Below are 22,669 nucleotides of genomic sequence, written 5' to 3' on the forward strand. Positions count from 1 at the left end.
GCGCACCGTGTCCAGGGAGTGTGCACAACGCCTACATCCTCAGTTGCTCGCAGATCTCTGCAGTCTTCCATGGTGCACAGAGGCTGCAGGGTTGGCTCCTTGGGTACAAAGGCAACCCGCAGAGGCCGTGGCTGATGACACCCGTGCAGCAGCCTCAGTTTGTAGCAGAGCGACGGTATAATGAAGCTCATGCAGCAGCTCACAACTTGGTGGAGCAGACCATCGTGATGCTGAAGATGAGGTTCCGGTGCCTGGTCCGGTCTGGTGGAGCCCTGCAATATAGTCCGCAGAAGATGTCACACATTGTTGTCGTCTGCTGCACCCTTTACATCCTGGCACTGCAACGGGGAGACGAGCTGGCTGAGGAGGAGATGGAGAAGCTGGAGGAGGAGGACGCTGACAGGGATGAGGATGAGGAGGTCCTCGGAGGCGATGATGATGGGGATGAGGCTCTCGCACTGGCTAGGTGAGGCAAGTTTGCTCGGAAGCCCTCATAGCTGCTAGATTTGTGGAAGATAATGACGACATGCAGAGAGGTGACCCCATAGATCCTCAAATTGCATTTTTGAACGTTTGACTCCAGTCTGGCTTATGGCAGCACGAATACCCTCTGTGATAATGCTCCAGCCATGGAGACACATTAGAGGCCCTAATTGTCGCTCGATTGCAGGAGGATGATGATGACATGGAGTGAGGACATTCCATCAATCTTCACATAGCCTCTGAGAATGTCTGATTCCTGTCTGGCCGAGGGCAGCTCGCTTGTGCTCTGTGATTAGGGTTATATCATAGAGAGGCAGCCATGAAATTTTAGAAGCATCTAATTCTTTGTCCGCCTTCAGCACATGAGCCCTTCAGGAGCACAGCATCAGTGGTCATTGATGCTGAGGAGATGGGGGTCAGCCCCTCCTTAAAGGTGCTGACAGCACACTGAAAGAATGAGAGAACTCTGTAGTGCCTGCCCATTACATTCTGGCAGCAATGACCAGCATTGCCGAAGTACAGGCATCAGTAAAGTCTCCAGGGAGCGTGAAACTGACCATCGCCTTGGTGTGAAGGCTGCACAGAGCCACAGGGAAGAGGCCCTGGACTGAGACACCTGGCTTTATCTTGTGCAGAAGGGTTTCATATTGAAGTGAAAGAACACTGCTCATCAGATCAAGGAGCCTTGGCAGGGAGGCATTCTTGAAAGTTTATTGACAATAGTGAACAATGTGTACAAGTGATTGACACCCGTGCCCAGGCTGTGCAACTAATTCTTCTTAACTTTCCTAACCCTGCCGCTACGTCTTGGTTCACACCGAACATCCACAGCGGAGGCAGAGGCAGCCTGCTGACTGCAACGCTCTGTCTAAGAAGACCTTGGCGGGTGTCCTCTGGAGGGCCAAGACTTGGAAGGCCCTGGCCTGCTTTCAGAGTACTGCTGTGTGGCAGTGGGACCCTCCTCAGTCTGTGGAGCTGGAGCTGCTGACGTCATATCAGTTTGGGCTGGAGACTTGAGGAGTCACCTGGATGGATGTGCCCGGAGTGTGCACCTGTTGACCCTCCTCCCTATGGGTGCCCGGGGTCCCCAGGCAGACTTCTCGAGGAGCAGGGGTAGCTGGAGTGAGATTGAGCTGCCCGACACCCATCTCATGTACACACTGTTGGAGGCCAACTATGGCATCAGCGATGGAATTGAGCCCACACAGCAGTGCAGGAGCGAAGTCCTGGACCAAGCTCTCCATGGCGGCCGCCATCCTACCAGTGTTGACCTCGGTGTGTTGGCATGACAGCACTATCACCTCAGAGTGAAGGCGGACGGTCTCCTCCATCATGCCTTGAGACCTCAGGAGTGCAGTGGACATCCCTTCCTGATATTCCTGAGCTTGCCTTTGCAGCTCCAGCAACTGTGACATGACCGAGTCCAGGGGCTGGTCATCTGACTCGGACTCAGCAAATTTCTGGCCTCCAGCAGTCCTCTGAGTGCTGGACACCTGGTAAGTTCCTGCCACCGCCTGCTGTAGATCAGACAGCGCGATGTGCTCACCAGATTGTGATCCCGAGGCTACTGTAAAGCTAGGTCCCACCAAGGTCTGTGTCTCCGCACTGGTGGAGGGTGTGGGTGAGCGCTGTGATGGGACTTCAAGGAGGATGCCTTCAGATTCCTCTTCAGAGGTTTCTTTAAGGCTTCATTGGAGGCCCTGGGTCATGGACTCAATCACTGTTTCCCAGATATGCCTGCGAAAGCAAGGGGAGATAATTAGTGCATGACAGTGGCCTGTGAAACAGAACACATCACTCACAGCATGGTTGTCTGATGGATGTTGCACTGCTGGACCCTCACTTGGTAGAGCAGTGCCAACATCACTGTCAACACAGGATCAGTCCAGATTCTTGCCGGCCAGCTGGATGGCTCTGTTTTCAAAGTCCATGAGGACCTTGATTTCAGGCATTCCTCCACCGGTCTGCAACCTCTCCCTGTTGTTGTGTGCCAGCTTGTCCTGCATGAATAGAGATGGAGAAAGTGTAAGCAGGATGCCTGCCAGGCCAGATGATAAGTATGCCTGGCCTGTGTGGGTGGTGAGTGGTCCTATGGATGGAGTGAGGACAATGATGGTGAGCATTAGAGAGTGAATGGTGATGCCCCTTGAACTAGCAGTGTGTGAGACCCCTGTGGATGCATGATGGGTTTGTCAGTGTGTGAGTTGAGAGTGATGAGAAGAGTGACTTACCCTGGCGGAACGAAGGAGATCATTCATCCTCTTGCGGCACTGTGTGGCTGTCCTCTTCTGAAGGGCAGTGGGCCTCCCAAGCCGGGTTAGTGCTGTTGCTGCCCATCCTGCAGCCAGAGTGGGGGTAGAGGGCATCCCGGTGGGCCTCCATAGCAATCAAAAGGCACTTGAGAGACACATCACTGAACCTGGGGGCTGCAGTCAGTTTCGGTTTTAGGGTCACGTCTTCCATGCAGCAATGGTGGCTTGGAAGCACAGAGATGTGTGCTTCTGGCTGATACTTTAAATATGGCGCCTGGTGCAATTCAGCAGAGGGGTGATGGTGGGCAGGCGAATGAGAGCCCACCCACCATGAAAATGGCGTGTTTCCCGCAACTGCATAAATAATGTGGCGGGTTTGGGACAAAACGGTGTGGAAACCCCCAATTGAGGCCTTGTGTAGACAGGTAGTGACCAGGGGGGTACGGCAAGGGCTGTGGTGCGCACCAGCTGTTCCCAATATATATCAATGACTTGGATGTGGGGACCAAGTATAATCTTTCCAAGTTCGCGGATGATGCAAAGCTAGGTGGGAGTGTGTGTTGTGAGGAAGATGCCAAGTGGCTTGAAGGGAATTTGGACAGACACAGTGGGTGGACTCGTCCCAGGTTTGCACTAAGTGCGTTAACAGGTGGGAAAACGGCATTCACACGCTGGCCGCAAATGCGGCTTCTCATGTCATATGGTCCCAAACCAACCAGATAATTATATTCCCAGGAAACATGTTTTTTCGATGGCGGGTGAGCTCCCATTCACCCGCCGTGCCATCACCTCACCACTTCATCATGCCAGGCACTATATTTAAAGTGCAGCCATGCACACACCTCTTAGTGCTGCCAGCCCAGGACTGCCACACAGAAGACAGGATGTCCCCAACGGGCAAAAAGACTGCAGCCCTCCCGGTTTAGTGATGCATCCCTTGAATGCCTTTTGGGCGACATGGAGGCCCGCCACGATGTCCTCTACCCCCACTCTGGCCACAGGACGGGCAGCTGCATCACCAATCCAGCATGGGAGGTGGTGGCAGTGGGAGCCAGCGCCAATGCCCTGCAAAAGAGGACAGCCACCCAGTGCTGCTACAGGATGAATGGTCTCATTCCTTCTGCCAGGGTAATTCACTGTTCTCGTCACTCTCAACTCACATACTCACAAGCCCATCACATATCCACAGGGACCTCAGACCTCAAGGAATAACACCACGAACTCTCACACACACCGTCACATCTCCATTAGGCCCATAACCTCTCAAGCAAGGGTCCTCATTCTGTCCATGGCTCCGCTCACCTCACAAACATTCCACGCAATGCCATGTGCCCTGCTCACACACTCTCCATCTGTTTTCATGCAGGAGAAGCTGGCTCACATCAGCAGTTTGCAGACTAGGGGTGGAGTGGTCCACATTAGGTCCCTTGCTGACGTTGAGGAGCGTGCCATCACGCTGACTGGTGAGGAGGTGGACCACGCCTACAGCCACGGTGATGTCGTCGGCAAACACCCACATGAGGATCCTGCATCCCATCATCCATCTCTCAAAGCAACTGTGAGTGTTCTCTCTTCTGTTTTTGACTCTGCTGCCATGCATTAATTATCTCTACTTTGGTTCACAGGGAGCTCTGCCAAGCAACCGACACCCTCAGCCAACCAGTCGCTCAGCTCTATCCACATCCTCACCTCCAGCCAAGAGGACTCCTCCTCCATTGAAGAGCTGGAAATAAGCAGCCTGGAAGACCCGTCACAGCGCTTACCCACACCCTCCACCAGCACAGAGACACACATCTCAGTGGGACCTAGGTATAGAGCAGGCTTGTGTTCACAATCTGTCGGTCACCACATGGACAATGTCCGCAGCAGGAGGAGGCAGGTTTGGATGAGCCCCCTGGCACTCAGAGAACTGCTGGGGAAGAGGTGTCTGTGAGGTGTGAGTCAGATGACAAACCGCTGGATTTGGCCTTCCAGCTTGTACTGGAGAGTCAGCAGAAGGCGTGAGAACCTCAGGCAGATCTGTTGGAAGCCCTCAGTAGAGTGGCACGTGAATCGGAGGAGTGTGTCCGCCTGCTCTCTGATGAAGTGGTGCCCATATGTACTCATTTGGAGGTCCCCATGGGGAGGATGACGGACACCATGGAGACCCTGGTCCAGCAGAACACGGAGATGGACACTGACCTGCACTCCATCATGGTAACCACGGGTGAGTTCCTTCAGTGACAATGCGAGAGGGAAACAGGGCACCTTGATGTCCCTCCAAGTGCCCCTTCCCCTCAAGGACAGGACCCTCTGGCACCTGAAAGGAGGAGGAGAGGCAGCTGGACACTCCTGGGTCATCCATTCAGTAATCTCAAGCGCTGTCTGCTCCCTCCGAGTCCCCTTTGCCTGTAAGCCCCTCCAGCTCGTCCCCTGTCACTGTTGAAGGAGCAGCAGGCCACGAGAGTTTCTGGAGGGAGAAGTGTATATGTAGCAGGGCCTTTCGGAGCCTCGTGCAAGCATTCTCCCACGCACATGGCTCCTTTCCATATCACACTCACCTCAATGTCCTGAGCATTTTCAATGCTGCCTGCTGGGGTTCACTTTCAGTTGTCCATCTGAACTAACCTGCATCTCCACGCACCCACTGATCACGCTCCCATGCATGGTGGTGATTGAGCTTTTCGTGTGCTCCCCCATCTTTTTTCACAGTCACCAATTTCCTTTCCCCCATCACAGTCGACGCCTCTGGCATCACCTTCCACCTCCCCTCTGTGACCTACCAGTCAAAGCCCTTTTCCTTCAGGGATGTCCAGGTGAACGTGCACGTTCTTTTCCTTCCCAAAAATCCCACCCCAATCAACATTAACTTCCCGACCACCTCCTTCCCACCCCTCGGGTCCGTGCCGGCCTCCGAGTCCCCACCAACTGCCCTTGCCGTTCTTTCTACTGCTACCATCGAACCCTCACCCTCCCACCCTACCACCTCACTCTGCCCTCGGTCATTCTCACCATTCCCTCGTTCCACTCCCACCCTCAGTTTACTCCCCAGGAGACAGCTATGGACTCATCAGAGCCCTCTCTTGCATGTTCATCTGGACAAACCCCCCCCTCCAAACCCCTTCCTCCCTTTAAACCCCTACCCGCCTTGGAACCCCTTCCCCACCTTGGAATGCCTTACCCCCCCTCGGAACTCCTACCCTGACTCCCGGAATTCCCACCTGCTTAGTCCACCCCCCTCCAGCCTCCGCCGCCTTAGTCCTCCCCCCTGCCCTGGATTCCACCCCCACTTAGTCATTCGTTCTTCCTGTCTCCTTCAGAAACCCTTACTTCTTCAGCCAGCCTTAGTCCTTCCACCTGCCCCCCCACCCCCACCGACTCTTTCCTCCAGCCTTACTTCTTCTTCCAGCCTTACTCCCTTGCCTCTCCGCACTCTTTCCTCCCCCCGGACTCCCTCCCCTCTCCACACTCCTTCCTCCCCCTGGACTCCCTCCCCTCTCCACATTCTTTCCTCTCCCCAGATTCCCTCCCCTCTCCACATGCCTTCCTCCCCCTGGGCTCCCTCCCCTCTCTGCACTCCTTCCACTCCCTGAACTCCTTATCTTACACCTTCCACCCCCCCTTACATCTGCCTCCTAAGTTGCTGTCTTCTCCCCTGTTACTCCCTCCTCTCAACATACTTCCTTCCCCCTCCCAACCTCCCACTCCCGACACCTTCATTCCCTGCCCAACCTCACCCCATCCTGACACCTATTCCTCTCCCAGTCGATCCTAGACCTTCCTCCTCCACCCCCCAGTACATCTTACTCTCCTAAATGCAGCTGGACCTTCCTCTCCACCCCCTCAGCCATCATCCATTGTGACCAGACCCACAGTGACTTTCCAACTTCTGTGCACTGCCTTGCAGCACAGCCGTATCCATGAAAATCCACCCAGCATGCCATGAACATTCCTCCTGTGTGCATTGCTGTCGGGTTCGAGCATCTTCTGCTCCTCGGATGTCCGCAATGTGAGGAAGGGCCTGGTGGTAAGTCCTGACTTCTGCATGTCACGCCTGCCAAGATGTGTTCTGCGCTGGTGTGCAATCACACCAGCGGGGGACGGATGATTCTGGCGGGCTGGCCTTATAATGATATGCAGATGTACTACAATGATGTTCCCGACGTGAAATGACGGGGAACGCGGCCTGCCATCGACGGGCTGAGTGGACGATCGCATACTGGTTTCACGATGTCGTGAAACCGATTTCTGGCCTTCTCACCATATTGCCACCGAGCATGCCCGACGCCAGCAGGCACAGAAAACTCTGCCCAGTGAGTGGGCAAGAACATGGCAGATGGAATATAATGTGGAAAAATATGAAGTTATCCACTTTGGTAGGAGGAGCAGATGTGCAGAATATTTCTTAAATGGTGAGAGATTAGAAAGTGCAGATGTACAAAGGGGTTTGGGTGCCCTCATCAATAAGTTACTGAAAGCTAAAATGCAGATGCAGCAGGCAAATAGGAAGGCTAATGGTATGTTAGCCTTTATTGCAAGAGGACTTGAGTACAGGAGTAGCAACGCCTTGCTTCAATTGTGTAGAATCTTGGTTAGACCACACCTATTAAAGTACTGTGTACAGTTTTGGTCCCCTTAGGAAGGATATTATTGCCACAGAGGGCGTGCAATGAAGGTTCACCAGACATGTTCATGAGATGGCGGGTCTGTCCTATGAATAAAATTTGGCGAATCTGGGCTCGTATTCTCTAGAGTTTCGAAGAATGAGAAGTGATCTCCATTGAAACCTACAAAACACTTAAAGGGATAGACAGGGTAGATGCAGGTAAGATGTTACCCCTGGTTGGGGAGTTCAGAACCAGGGCACACAATTTTAGAATAAGGGGGAAGCCACTTAGGACTGAGATGAGGAGAATTTTTTTTTACTCAGGGGTTTGTGAATCTTTAGGATTCTCTACCCTGGAGGGCTGTGAAAGCTCAGGCGTTGAGTTTGTTTAAAGCAGAGATTGACAGATTTCTAAATACCAATGTGTCAGGAACAATGTATAGCTTTAAGTTTAATTTATATTTTGTATTTAGGTGTTAAGAGAGGTGAAACCTGGTTTTAGTTTCATTTAGAGTTTTTTTTGAGCTGGGTGCTGGGAAGTCTGGGACCTTGTTTGAATACATGCATTTTTAATGAAGTTTTACAATTCTTGAAGTAAAGAGATGGATTATCAAGGGGCTAGTGGTTTAGTGAAATAAAAAAAACATAAAATAGGAAGAACTGTGCTGTTGCCTAGTGACAGTCATCCAGAGAGACACAGAGAGAGAAGGGGCAGAATTTTCTGCCTGTCGGGCCCGACCCAATCTCCGGTGGGCAGGGAGACGATCCTCGACGGAGAAGTGGGCCCCGCTGCCATTAAGGCCCGCCCAGCGTGATGTCCGCCGGGAAGCGCTAAGCGCTTCCTGTGCGGGCCGGAGGGGGATTCACCAAAAACGAGAGCGCGCTCTTTTGCACATGCGCACAAAAGAGCGCACATCTCCCTGAGGCTAAGTGCTGCCTCAGGGAGATCGCTTCCACATTGAAAAATATTGAAAATAGAGAAAAAAAAAATTCCCTAACATGCCCCCTTCACATGAGATGGGACATGTTCATAATTTAAATAATAACTTTTTAAAAAATGTTAAAACCCTGCATGAAACCTCATCCCACCAATGGATGAGGTTTCAGATTTTATGTATTTGCCGCCGGGGCTCCTGGCTCGCCTGCCAACCTTAAGGTTGGATGGGCAGGTCCTTTAATTATATAAATGATCCTGTCAATGGCCTCAATGCGCCCCCACCTTCCTGAAAATTTAAATGGGGCGGGATGACGTTGGGGGTTCCGCTCGACGTCATCCCGCATCATTTTACCCGTTGGCGAGCGGGCCCCGCCCCCTGCTTGCCAATGGCAAAATTCTGTCCAAGGAAACATAGAAGGCTGGTCAGTTAGTGTGTACATACCAGAGAGTGCAGGCAGAAATCCTGCTAGCCTGCTGGGGAACTGAGTTTAGGGAACTCATGTGTTTGCTCTGAAGTTGAAGTAATAGTGAGTTTAGATTGTGGTTTTTGGGTGTCTCAGAGAGAGATATCAGCTGAAGGAAAGCATCTACTGGATGCTCAGAAGTCTGCTGGAACAAAACTGAAACTCCTCTAACCCAAGCAAGAAACCTTGGTATTGAGACAGTGGTAAATCTTCATTGGGTTTTGTGTCTTTAAGAGTTGCTGGGATCAAATGAATAGTGTGAGTTTGAATCATTTTCTGGTATCTGTATTGAAATATTCTAACCATTTTGTCTAGTGTAATATAATTCTTTTTTCTTGTTTAATAAACATTTTATTCATTGTGTGAACAGGATACTGGCAGATGCTTGTGAATGTGTTCAGTAACTGATCTCCATGGTTTCTAAAAAAATACAATGCTAGGATCTGCCAAGCCAAGTTTCAACCTGGGATTTGACTTGTCCAGTCAGCTGGGATCATAACAAATGACATAAAGGGATATGGGGAAAGTGTGGGAAAAAAGGCATTGGAGTAGATGATCAGCCATGATCGTATTGAATGGCAGAGCAGGTTCGATGGGCTGAATGGCCTAATCCTGTTCCTTTGTTCCTATCTTGTTTTTACTTTGTTTGTTGGGCCAAGGTTAATATTAAAGATATAAAATCACTTACAAGATTTGAGTAGGTTTCCTGTTAAAATAATTTGGGTTTGTTTCAGAATAATATTTTATCCATTTAAATCACAATAAAAGTCTGGCAGAATAAAATTTTCCTGGATCTGCCAACATTCCTACGGGTAAATGCTTATCCTACAAAACTAATCTATGAGGTTTCCATCTGTTTTGATAGCCTGGTATCATCCTTAGCTGCTTATATTAAATGTGTTTTTTTTTTACCTTTCTTGTAATATTTCTATGTTGTATTAATGTAAGGGTGTTATGACTGGTAGATAATGTGTGCCAGGTGGATCAAATCCATGAGGGAAACTTGATCACGTGGTCACAATAGTTTTGCAATTTGTATTTTATTACGAGATGCGTGCCCTTAATTCAGTAATAATAAGTCCACCAAGACTCTAGAGATTTTTACAAAAGTTAAATTAAACATTTATTAACAAAAGAAAAGATTTCAAGCACATACATAGGTCTATAAATTACTACTATAATAACTCCTAAAACCCCTAATTAATCTGGCTCCCAGTTACACTCCCCATTAAGGTAACAGTAAACAAAAAAATTGTTTTCATATAGATTCCAGCCAGTTAACACAATACCCTGGACAGTAGAATTCAAAGTGGCTTTTCCCAGCTTCAGTTTCTATAGACAGCAGCTTAATGCACAAATACTGGAGCCTTCTCAAACTTGTGTTAGATCTTGCAATGCCTTCCATGACACATAGCCTCATTTCCCTTTATACATGCTTCTCCCTTTTAATGCAAATTCCATTGTTCCGATATGTTTTTGGAACTTTACCTTTCTCATAGTATAAATCTATTCATGGTGCTAATACCATCAGTAGCTTTTGGGAAAAATAAACACACTGCTTGGCCTAATTTCTCTGGCTAGGTGTAACACCCTACTATCTCTTTGAAATTCACACTACTCTGATTTATCTAAAAATGCAAATTCTCCTCACTCCACCTTCTAAAACTTCAGCCATGTTTACACATTTCAAACCTAGCTTCTTTTGATGAGTCAAAGCCTCCAGGCCAGCTGTCTCCAACACAATTAAATCCCTCCCCATACACACAGAAACTGTACAAACCCCACTATTAACCTACTTTTACAATTAATCATAATAATATGAGAATTATTATGCTTTCGTGACAAAGGGTAAATGTTAATGTTTTAGTGCTCCTGGTGAAAAACAAAGCTGCTATTCATGAATTTTCAGGGCAGCTACCATTATCTCCTGTTGTTAGTTAAACAAATGAGCAGAAAATCAGGGGCAGCAAGCTTGTGATTTCCCTACATTGCGAATCCTGTTCCTTGCCAGGAGTGCCAATTGGCGTTTCTGCCCCGTAAGCTCTCAAGCTAGATTTAATGAAAATTCATTAAAAGGGAGAGGAACCATGGAATGTCAGACCATATTTTCATTCAGTTTAGCTGTTTTCCATTTTTTTGACAATTATGCAGCACTTATTTACTGACTTATTATTTACACACGTAATCCTCTTTTTATTAGCGTTGCAGCTGCTGTCTCTTTTTCTTGCTTTTTTATCACTTAGCTTTGTTTCCCTGCTTTTAGAATCACAAAACCATACCGCATAGAAGGAGGTCATTTGGCCCATCATGTCTGTGCTAGCTTTTTGAAAGAGCTATCCAATTAGCCTCACTCCACCAAAGCCCTTAAATTCCTTTATAAGCGTTTATTCTATTTAATTTTGAAAGTTACTTCTGAATCTGCTTCCTTCAGGTAGTGCATTCCAGGTCATAACAACTTGCTGTGCAAAACAATTTCTACCATTTTGCCCCCTAGTTTTTTGACAATTATTTGAAATCTCTGTCCTCTGGCTACTGACCTTCCGGCAAGTGGCAAATTGTTCCTCAGCATCTACTCTTATCAAAATCCTTTGTAACGGACGTGAGGACGAGGTGAAGTGAATTATTATTACTGTTCCCCTTTACTGCCCGTGGCAGTGATATGTTTAACTTCTAATTTAATTTGTTTTCCTTAGTATCCTTTCCCGTTCAGAATGGGCTGTGGTGTGTTTCCCAAACCCTGGTTTATGAGGGCCAATGTTGAAAATAACCCCACAGAAAATTATTTAAGGTGAAACAAAACTAGGATTTATTAACATATTCAAAACCCGAGGGATGGGTTCATGACACACATTAACATTCATGCGCATTCAAGACAGAAAGGCAGGGAAAGAAAGGGAAAGAAGTTACAAATTGCGAGTTACAAAAAAAAAATCAAAAAGGTATTGGCATTAATTCACGTGAGTAGAGTCCAATAAGTCAATGTCCAATGAGGGTTCTTTCAGGTGGATTTGTCTGACAGAATTCCTAGTCCTTGTCCTAGGAACTCAGCTGAAGCAGTTGAAGATGCAGCAAAGTATTCTTGTATTCTGGGAATTAGTCACCCTGTAGGCAAAATACAGGATTCTTTCTGGGGATCTGACTTTGAGAGAGATGGAGGTCAGAGGCAGGCTATTAGCCTGGAGTCTGGTTTTCTCTCCTGAGGTTAAACCATAACTGAAGACAGATTTCAAAAGCTATGTAATTAAAGCAACTGAAACAGCTCAAGTCTTGGTCAGGTGACAGCTAACGGTGTACTTTAAGGGTATTAGGTGAAACTCATTGTATTTTGAGTGGGTAACTGTGGAACCATTAGTACAGCGTTGGAGATCAGGAGTCACAAATAGTTCTGCCTTTGTCCAGAGCTAACTGGTACAGGCGTCTCACCTACTAGTCCTTTGTGTTGGCTTGGCTGGAATGTTAAGACAATACAAGTCACATTCCAGGAGGCTGATGCCTTTGTCCATTGGAACGGCTTAGAATCTTCTAGAACAACCAGCATGTGACCAACTGTGGCCATTTTATCAGCCCAGCGATTGCCTATTTTAAAAAAAAGCTTAAACCAGAGAATATGGAAGAGAAACAAATTTTTAAGTTTTTTTCTTCATGCCTTCTCAGCATATCACCTTCAAAATTTTGATAACCTTCAAGTATCCCCTTCCTCTCTCTGCTCTAAGGAGAAAATCCCAGCTTCTTTAGTCTTTCCACACAATTAAAATCCCTCATCCCTGGTATCATTTTGGTTAATCGCCTACTCTCCAAGGCTTATAACATGCTTCCTAAAGTGTGGAGCCCTGATTTGAACACAATGCTCTAGCTGATGTCAAACCAGTGATAAATAAATGTTTAACATTACTTCCTAATTTTGGTACATTATTGGTCTTATGAAATGGCAAATGATGTGTGCCAGGTGGATCAAATCTACAAGGGAAACTTGATCATGTTATCACAACGGTTTTGCAACCTGTATTTATTTCAAGATGCATGCCCTAAATTCAGAAATGATAAGTCCACCAAGACTTCAGAGATTTTTAAAAAAACTAAATTAAACATTTATTAACAAAAGAAAAGATTTCAAGCACATACATAGGTCTACAAATTACTACTCTAATGACTCCTAAAACCTCTAATTAATCTGGCTTCCAGTTACACCCCTGTTAAGGCAACAATAACAAAAAAACAGATATTAAACTGATCCAGGCAAGTCAACATAATACCCTGGACAGTAGAATTCAAAGTGGTTTTCCCAGCTTTGGTTTCTGTAGACAGCAGGCTTAATGCACAAATACTGGAGACTTCTCACACTTCTGGTTACAATGCCTTCCCTGACACATAGGGCAACATCTTCCGGTCGGCGAGTGGTCCCCGCTCCCGCTCGCCGACGTGTAAAATGACAGAGGGATATGTCGAGCATGCATCCCGACATCCCGAATCGGCTACGCGCCTGCTGAACTGTCAACAGCCTATTAAGGTCATTAAAAAACTAATTAACCTGATTGATAGACCTGCCCGTCCAACCTTCAGGTTGGCGGGCAGGCCGGGAGCCCAGGTGGGCCTCGGAAAAAGCATGAAACCTCATCCACTGATGGGACGAGGTTTTATGAGGGTATTTAAATTTTTATTAAAGGTTTCAATAAAAGTTATGGACATGTCCAACTTATGTGACGGTGTCACATGAGGGGACATGGCAGGGAAATTTTTTAAATACCTTTATTTGAAGTTTTAAATCGGAGATGATTTCCCTGAGGCAGCACTTTGCCTCAGGGAGATCTGTGCGCTCTTTCGCGCACATGCGTGGACGTCACGCTGGACGGGCTTTAATTGGCCTGCCACACAAAATGGCAGCACCCCCCCCCCTCCCCCTCCAACGGGGGGAATATGTTGCCCATAGCCTCATTCTCCATTATACATGTTTCTCCCTTTTAATGTAAATTCCATTGTTCCTATATGTCTTTAGAACTTTACCTTTCTCATAATATAAAGCTTTTCATGGTGCTAATATTGTCAGTAATCTTTGGGAAAAATAAACACACTGCTTGGCCCAGCTTCTGTTTGAAAGTCAAGCTGCCCTGATTTATCTAAAAAATGCAAATTCTCCTCACCTTACGTTGTAAGATTTCAGCCATGTTTATGTATTTAGCATTTAAAACCTAGCTTCTTTCAATAAGTCAAAGCCTCCAAACCAGCTGTCTCCAATTTAATTAAATCCTACACACACAGAGTAACTATCCAAACCCCAATATTAACCTACTTTTACAATAAATCACAATAATATTATGAAAATTATTATGCTTTCATTACAATTGGTTCCATTCATATGTATTTTTAGCATATGTATTTTTAAACTTGCCCTGCCACCTTCAAAGATTTAAAAGTAAAATACTGTGGATGCTGGAAATCTGAAATAAAAGCAGAATGTGCTGGAAATACTCAGCAGGCCTGGCAGTATCTGTGAAGAGAGAAACAGAGTTAACAATTCAAGTGGAATATGACTCTTCTTCAGAACTGGGTTCTGCAGTTCTGAAAAAGAGTCATTTTCAACTTGAAACTTTAACTCTGTTTCTCTTGCCACATACGCTGCCAGACCTGCTGAGTATTCCCAGCACTTTCTGTATTTACTTTCAAAGCTTTGTTGTGTTACATTCAATTTTTCAATCCACTTGCACCTTCCCTTTACAGCTGGGTCATTTCAATTATCTTGGTTGTCTTTAATCTGAATACTTTAGAATTTAGTGTCAAATGCTGAAATACCAACCCTTGACCTGAGTGTCTTTTGAACAACTGCTATTTATATCCACAGCTTTTTCACGCAATGCATTTACAATGTGCTCGCAGCATGTTAACTTGGCAATGACCTGTATCTGTGCTCTCTGCGGATTCTGTGCTACTTGGGTGCCTCACAGCTGACCAACACACTGTGTCTCAAAGATCTAAATGTTTAACTGGAGCTGCATAGCAACATTGTCACAATGCTAACTACCATCCAGACTGCAGAAAATGAGAAAACTTGATGTTGAGCTTAAGTGGATGATTTTGTGACTTTGTGCTACTATTAATGCTGTGTGCTTTGTGAAGAAACACTCAGGCATTTATTTGATGGAATAGACATAGGCATGATTCTCTGTAGGAAGGATAGAGTATGTGTAAACACCTTGGCTAACCCCAATTTAGTGTCCAAGAAATCCTGTCAGAAAGACATGTCCAACCTACTTCAGTTGAAACTGAGTCTTAATGGGAAACCAATGTCGGGATATAAAAGCAACAGAAGCCTGTGTGTTTGCCAACCAGTGGGATGCGCAAAAGACATGCCCAATGATCTGAAAGAAGTTTATGGACCAAGGTACATGGGTTCTACTCTCTAGCAGCACAGTAACCAGTAACAATGTCTAGATCCTACAAAAGGGACAATCTGTTGAGTTATTTGTCCAAATTGTGGATGAAACTGTGAGTACGTTGTTTGAATGACCAGCTATAAACACATGCATGAAGTTGCCTTACAGAAGCAAAAAGGCAATCAAAATTATTAAGAATGCAAAGATTTCTTATTAGAATACCAACAGAAGTCTATAAAATGCAGGTGGGGAGATTTTGTCGTCTTTAAGGGCCCAAAGGATAAAATCGTTATTATAGTAAACGGATGAAAAGGCCAGAACCATGGCTGTGATAGCTATTGGGCATCTCCCTCTTGTCAATTGTTCTGAAGATTCTGACTAGGATATCACTCAATTGCCACCTCAGCAGTGTTCAGACAATATATTGCCAGTAAAACAATGGGCCCATAACAATGATAGATACAGTCAATATTCTTCTTGTCATGTGTCAAATGCGAGAAAAAGGCAGAGAACAGAGAATGGATCTCAATTCAGTCTTTAGTGACCTGACACAAGCATTCAGCACATTCAGGAGGCCTGGACTGTGTTAATAATTGTCCAATTTGGATGTCGAGAAAGATATATTAGATTGTTTGCTCTCTACATAATGGTATTTTGGATAAAGAGTATATATATCGGCCCCTTTCCAAACTAATTAATATTACTAGCATAGTCTAGCCTGATTGATATTTTATTTTTGCAACAGTGATTGATGATCTTACAAAAGTACTCAATGCAGTTGTTTGCATTAGATTTTGTACAGCTGTGAAGTCATCATTTTGATTATTAGACTAGGCATTTTGACCAAAACCACTGAGGAAGTTATTCCCGAATTCCTCTTTGCTGTGGATTGGTAACAGCTTGTGAACAGTAATGCAGAATTTTAGGCTTATCATCAAATTAAAGACTAGTTGTGGCTTGTCCCCTAATCAGTAGGATGTGCTTCCTTTAACGAGAGGCTGTCAAGTGCTGGGTTAATTTAAGCAGAGAGTAGCTGTCTTTACTGTATTCAACAGGTATAATTCATTCATAGCCGTTGCTATGTCTGAAAGTGTTGCCTTTGGAATTGCATATGGGGTTGCTAATGATTTTGGTTATCTTTATATAGCCAAATCTATAAGTTTATAACTGAATAATCTACTGGTTGTAACAATATCGACAGTTTTCGCAAGATTAATGGAAATGAGAAAAGCCATTTGGCCCAATTTAGCTCATATATGCAGAAAAACATTATAGTCCCCTACTCTTTCATTAAACTATCCAAATGTAAGAGAGGAGTCAAATAAGAGGCAAAATTAAGGATGGCAAGTTAATAACAGATCAGGAAGGCCGTTGGTCCATTTTAATTCATTCTTTTGGAAATATTCTACAGTTCCCCATACAATATCTGCTTGTTCCTGATGATCTTAGGCTTCTTGCCTCCACTATTCTATCTGGGAATTAATTCCACGTACAGTAATTCTTTGCTTGATGTTGTAATTGTGTTCCTGAAAAGAGCAACTTTAAATAAAACATGCTATGCAAATCAGATTTCGCCATTATAACCAATGTGAAAGCTGTAAAAATTAGATGCTGTAGGACCTCCCTCATCAGAAAAAAACATTAAAACATTACAATCTGTAAGTTGAAATACTTTACATTACTAAATTCCTATATTTGTAAATGAAATAACCTTTAAAATAAAAAAAATTAAACTGTGAAAGAAATATGCTGATTTGTTCTACTTGACTGGCTTACCACCTCTCCCACCCGCTGACTCTCCAGCTCATTGCCTCTCCAGTTTGCCACCTCTCCCATCCCTTGACCCTCTGGCTTGCCGGCCTCTCAGGCTCACCAGCCCTCCCGGTCACTGCAGATCGTACTTACTGAACCTCCCTCTTGCTGATCCTCCCTCTTTCTGCCTCTCCCGCTCGGCGCTTCCCTCTCCTGAACCCTCGCTGTTAACGAGGGCTCATGAGATGTGCAGTGAGTGGCAGGAAGAGAAACTTTGAGTTGCAGAGGTAAGCCACAGGCTGGAGAGGCAGCTGGAGGGAAGGTTGGTGAGAAGGAAGATCGACAGCAACCAGGAAGGTTGGCGAGAGGGAGGGTCAGCAAGAGGGAAGGCTGGCAACAATCAGGAAGTTTGGAGGAAGGGAGGGTCGGCAAGATGGAAGTTTGACAGTGTCCAGGAGGGTCAGTGAGAGGGAAGATTAACAGTGACCGGGAGGATCGGCGAAAAGGGGGTCAGCAGTGACTGGGAAGATCAGGGAGCAGGAGGGTCACTTCAAAATGGCTCCAATCAGGTTACGCAACCCTAAGTCAGATCTGGTGTGAAATGACATTACAATGAAACTCCCAACAATTGAACCCTGTTGATCGACAGATGTTAAAGTGGAGCAACTTAAAACGGGGCAACTTAAAATGGGGTCTTATTGTATTGGTCATTCTTTTGAATGAAGAAGACCTGCTATTAGTCTTAAATTGAACTTTCAATAGTTTGTATCTTTGTCCCCTTGTCTTACCCTGGCAATTTAATTTTAAGCAATATACATTTCCCTTTTGCATATGCTTAACTGCGTTGTATACACCAAGGTTACCCATGGTTATCCATCAAATGCTTCCTTCCCAGGCTGAAAAGCTCACATTTTTCCCATCTTTCCCCACAGCTCACACCTTTGACATTTTGGCTCAATGTTTTTGCCCTTCTCTGTAGTGCTGCTAATGTTCGAATGTTTCAGCTATTTCTCAGCAGTCTGAACTACTAACAGACTGAATGATTTGATGATGACCTCCCACTTACATTCTACTGTTTTAGCTATGCAATTCAATATCCTGTTGGCTTTATTGATTGCTGCTCTGCAATTTTTTTCCAAAAATAAACTTTATGCATAAAATTCCTAAAAGTAACTTACATAACAGCTCAAAATTGACATTATATAAAGTGCAATACAGATCAGTTTCCTTCATTACAGCCCATGAGATGGTTCACTACACTTGTCATTACAAGTTATGTCTACAATGCACATTTAGGTATTGTGGCAAACATTCTTTGGTGCATACAGCCCAAGAAGATTTACATAGGTGACAACCCCTCAGTATATTTTGATGGGGGGCCTCAGACAGTGGTCTTTCCCCATTGAGTCTTTGCGGAGGTTGCCCCAAGCTTTAGTGCGTCCCTCGGCACCTAGTCCTGAACCTTGGAATGTGCCAGCCTGCAAGATTCAGCCATTGACAGCTCTTTGTCTGAAAGACAGCGGGTCTCGAGCAGACAAAAGAGCATCTTTCACTGGTGGTTCTCCAGCAGCAGTTGATGTTTATCTCGATGTGTATCCTGGGGAACACCTCATAGAGCACAAAGCCCTGAATGGAGCTGCTAGGAACTGTTTTTAAAAATTCTTTCATGGGATGTGAGTGTCAGTAGCAAGGCCAGCATTTGTTGACCATCCCTAATTGCCCTTGAAAAGATGGCCACAAACTACCTTCTTGAACCACTGCAGCCCATCTGCTGTGGGTATAACCATAGTGTTGTTAGGAAGAGAGTTCTAGGATTTTAATCCAGCAACAGTAAAGGAATGGTGATATATTTCCAAGTCAGGATGGTGTGTGGCTTTGAGGGGAACTTGCAGGTGGTGGCGTTCCCATGCATCTGCTACCCTTTGACCTTCTAGATGTTAGAGGTCACAGGTTTGGAAGGTGCTGTTGAAGAAGGCTTGTTGAGTTGTTGCAGTGGATCTTTTAGATAGAATACACCACTGCCATGGTGCGTTGGTGGTGGAGAGAGTGAATATATAAAGGGGTGAATGAGGTGCTAGTCAAGCGCCTTTGTTTTAGATGGTGTTGAACTTCTTGAGTATTGTTGGAGCTGCACTCATCTGCTCTAGCACATTCCTGTCTTGTGCCTTGTAGTTGATGCACTAGCTTTGGGAAGCCAGGAGGTGAGCTATTCATGGGCCCAATTAAGTTTCTGGTCAATGATAACCTCAAGTATGCTGATAGTGGGGATTTCAGCAATAGTTAAACCATTGCTGTCAAAAGGAGATGGTTAGATTCTTTCTTGTTAAAGATGGTCTTGTATGGCACTAATGTTACCTGGTACTAATATTACCCAAGCCTTAATATTGTCCAGGTCTTGTTGCATATGGACATGGACTGCTGCAGCATCTGAGGGGCTATGAATAATATTGAACACTGTGCAATCATCAGCGAACATCCCCACTTCTGACCCTATGATGAAGAAATGCCATTGATGAAGCAGCTGAAGCTGGTTGGGCTAGGGCATTACCCTGAAGAGCTCCTGCAGAGATGTCCTGTGGCTTAAGTGGCTTCCAACATCAATAACCATCTTCCTTTCTGCTAGGTATGACTCCAACCAATGGATGGTTTTCTCCCGATTGCCATTCACATCAATTTGGCTAAGGCTCCTTGATGCACATTTGGTCAATTGCTGCCTTCATGTTTGGCTCATGGCTGTAATGAGGTTTGGAAACAAGTAGCCCTGGCAGAACCTAAACTGAGCATCGGTGAGCAGGTTATTGCTGTGTATGTGTCATTTGATAGCACTGCCAATGACACCTTTCATTATCTTGCTGCTGATAGAGTAGACTGATGAGGCAGTAATTGGCCAGATTGGATTTGTCCTCCTTTTTGTGGATAGGACATACTTGGGCAATTTTCCACTTTGTTGGATAGATGTAAAGGTTGTAGCTGTACTTGAACAGATGGCTAGGGCATGCGGCCAGTTCTTCACTACTACTGACGGGATGTAGTCAGAGCTCATAGTATTTACTTAATCCACTGTCTTCCGCCATTTCTTGATATCATGATGACCATTGACAAAAACCTCTGCCTCTCTTTCTGGATCTGCTTTGCAAAGATGCATTATGGAAGGAGGTGGACCAACAGTCTTTCCCCCTGCCCTCAGCTGCCTCAAGGGAAGCTTGCGTAGGTGCTGATACTCTGGGCATGCAGGAAGGATTTGAAATTTTATCACTACAAGCCAAGATATATCTTGGTGCTTTTTTGAAAGTCCTGGCGATGAGGCATTCTGCCAAATGCATTTGACAATCTGTTCAGGGAACCATCCAACAGGGTCCACTGTCCTCTTTTCCCACAGAGCCTCAAGGATGTTATGTGCAGATCACTGTCTGATTGTTTGGGCATGTTGAACATTAAGTTTGAAAAGACTTCTGAGTCTCATTCAAGTTAGCTATTTCAACACAATTCATGGAGAATGTGTGTCATCTATTTTTCCTCCCCTACCTGACTGGAGTTCTACAGAATTTTACTGGAAGAAAATAATCTTGCGTTCATCCTCATTTTTAATCCTGTTAGTATTCATTATGGTTAACATCTCTTATTTCTTACTGTTGCATTACTTATTAGAATCTCTCCCAGTTCCACAGCTATAGCTATTCTCTTTTGCTGGTACCTCTTTCCCCTTCCAGCATGCTTCTGCAAGTACCTATATTCATCAGTGTGCCCCTCACATTTCTTCCCAGAGACGTTGTTTCCCTTTGTTTAATTTCACCTGAATTGGTTAATCCAGTTATGAGTACTGTTTTTGAGAGTGTGTTTGTGGATCCTAGGCATGCATTTATACTGGATGCTCCCTCTATGCTTTCAAAATGTTTTCCACTTTGTCTTTATTGAAATGTTAAATGAACCCAGCAATCAACCTTAATGAGTTCTTGCCTCACATGCTGACATTACCTTTTGTGAAATGTTTACATGCCTGGTTCCCGGCCCTTTGTATATCTGAATCCTAGATTATGTCACATGTCTTTCTACCCTATTCGCCTACCTGATCATTCATTGCTTATGTTTCTGTGTATCTCAATAAGGTACTTGTCGTTATAATGAGGTTGAACTGGAGCGTGTGTTTCAAGTTTTTAGTGTCCATTGGAATTCTTCCCATTTAATCTGTTCCTATACAAGTGTTGTGAAATCATAAACATTTTTCTTAAGAATTCATTTTTGATTTTGCTACACCCTTATCTAATCTATAGAATGTAGATTAAGTCTTTGCCCCACATCGTGAGTCACAGTTACATCATTTCAACAGATACAGATAAAAGGTTAGAACCTGTCACCATTTTTCGACCCTTTTCAGTTTGAGATTACCTTCTATAGCAATGAAGAACAGTCCAAGGATTTGGAATGGAAAATCGTTTTCACGGATTCAGCTGAAAATTAGGAATATGACCAGGTCTTGTCCTCTGTACTTGTGGAACTTGTCCTTGGTAGAAGCCACATGTTTGTTTTTCAGGTTAATGCTGCAAATTCTTCCATTCTTCCAGATGCAGATGCAGTTGGAGTAGTTATCATTTTAATAAACTGAATTTACCGAAGTCAAGAATGTATCAGGGTTAGGTATTATGTAAATAATGCATACAACAATCCAGGGCTGTGTGAAAATCATCTGTGAAACAAGATTTCTCTAAGCTCCAGTGAAACATTTTGGCATCAAATCCATGAGTTACAAGGTTCCATATCAACTGGGATGACAGTCATGAAAAAAATAAATGATTCTGAATACACAAATCCTAATATGCAATCCGTTCTTTTCACTAGTATATTGCCTTCAGCTTCAAAGGGCTTCGAAGTGACATCAGGGAAAAATAGAAAAAAGTTAAAGCTAAAGGTATTATGTTTGAATGAAGTGTTCACAATGAAACAGATGAATTATTAACACAGATTGAAATTATAATAGTCATTACGGTATGGTAGCAGAGTGACCAAGGTCTGGAACTAAATACTTCAGAACACTTGACCTTCAGAAGAGAGAGGCAAAATGAAAAGAAGGAGGGATAGCCTTGATAATAAAGGATGGACTAAAGGAGAGGAAGAATCTTAGCTCAGAAAATCAAAATGTAGGGTCAGTTTCGATGGAGTTAAGAAACATCTAGGGCAGGAAACATTTGTGTGAGTGATGTAGAAAGCTGCAACCAATGTCCGTTGGAGTAGAAATCAGGAAATTAGAGATGCAAGTAACAAGCATAATACATGGGACTTTAATCTTCATCGAAACTGGGAAAACCAAATTTACTGTAATAGTGTGGAGGGCACGTTCATGAAATATACAAACAATAGTTTTCTACATCAATATGTCAAGGAACCAATTGGGAAATAGCCTATTTCAGAAAAGTAAAACACTGCAGGTGCTGGAGATCTGAAATAAAAATGGAAAATGCTGGAAATACTCAGCAAGTCTGACAGCATCTGTGGAGAGAGAAACAAAGTTAATGGCTAGGGTGTTCTGGTTGTCGGCCGGGGTTCAGCAGGGGCAAGCGGGAGCGGCCGCAAATCAGACCGCTGCCCACGATCGGGATGCAACCACCATTTCACGCTGGCTGGCCAATTAACGGCCAGCCTGTGTGGGGGGAGGAGGGCGAGTACAGAACTTTGCACTTGCATGTGGTGCATGTGGTGACACAGTGAAAGCTCTTTCAAAAAATCCTTTAAAGAACAAAAGCTCCAGGTCCAACTGCGCTAATGACAGAATTTAAAGATACATTAAACTTTGTGTTACCTGGCACTCTACCAAAGAACTGAAGCTTTTTGAA

General features: G+C 44.9%; 1 pseudogene; it reads left to right on the top strand.

Moving 5' to 3' along the window:
- The window catches only part of LOC144683206 (histone chaperone ASF1A-like), a 42,581-nt pseudogene extending 20,786 nt beyond the window's left edge, over positions 1–21,795 (top strand).
- Positions 21,796–22,669: the final 874 nt, after the last annotated feature.

The sequence above is a fragment of the Cetorhinus maximus genome, chromosome 8 (assembly GCF_964194155.1).
Source record: "Cetorhinus maximus chromosome 8, sCetMax3.hap1.1, whole genome shotgun sequence".
NCBI lineage: Eukaryota > Metazoa > Chordata > Chondrichthyes > Lamniformes > Cetorhinidae > Cetorhinus > Cetorhinus maximus.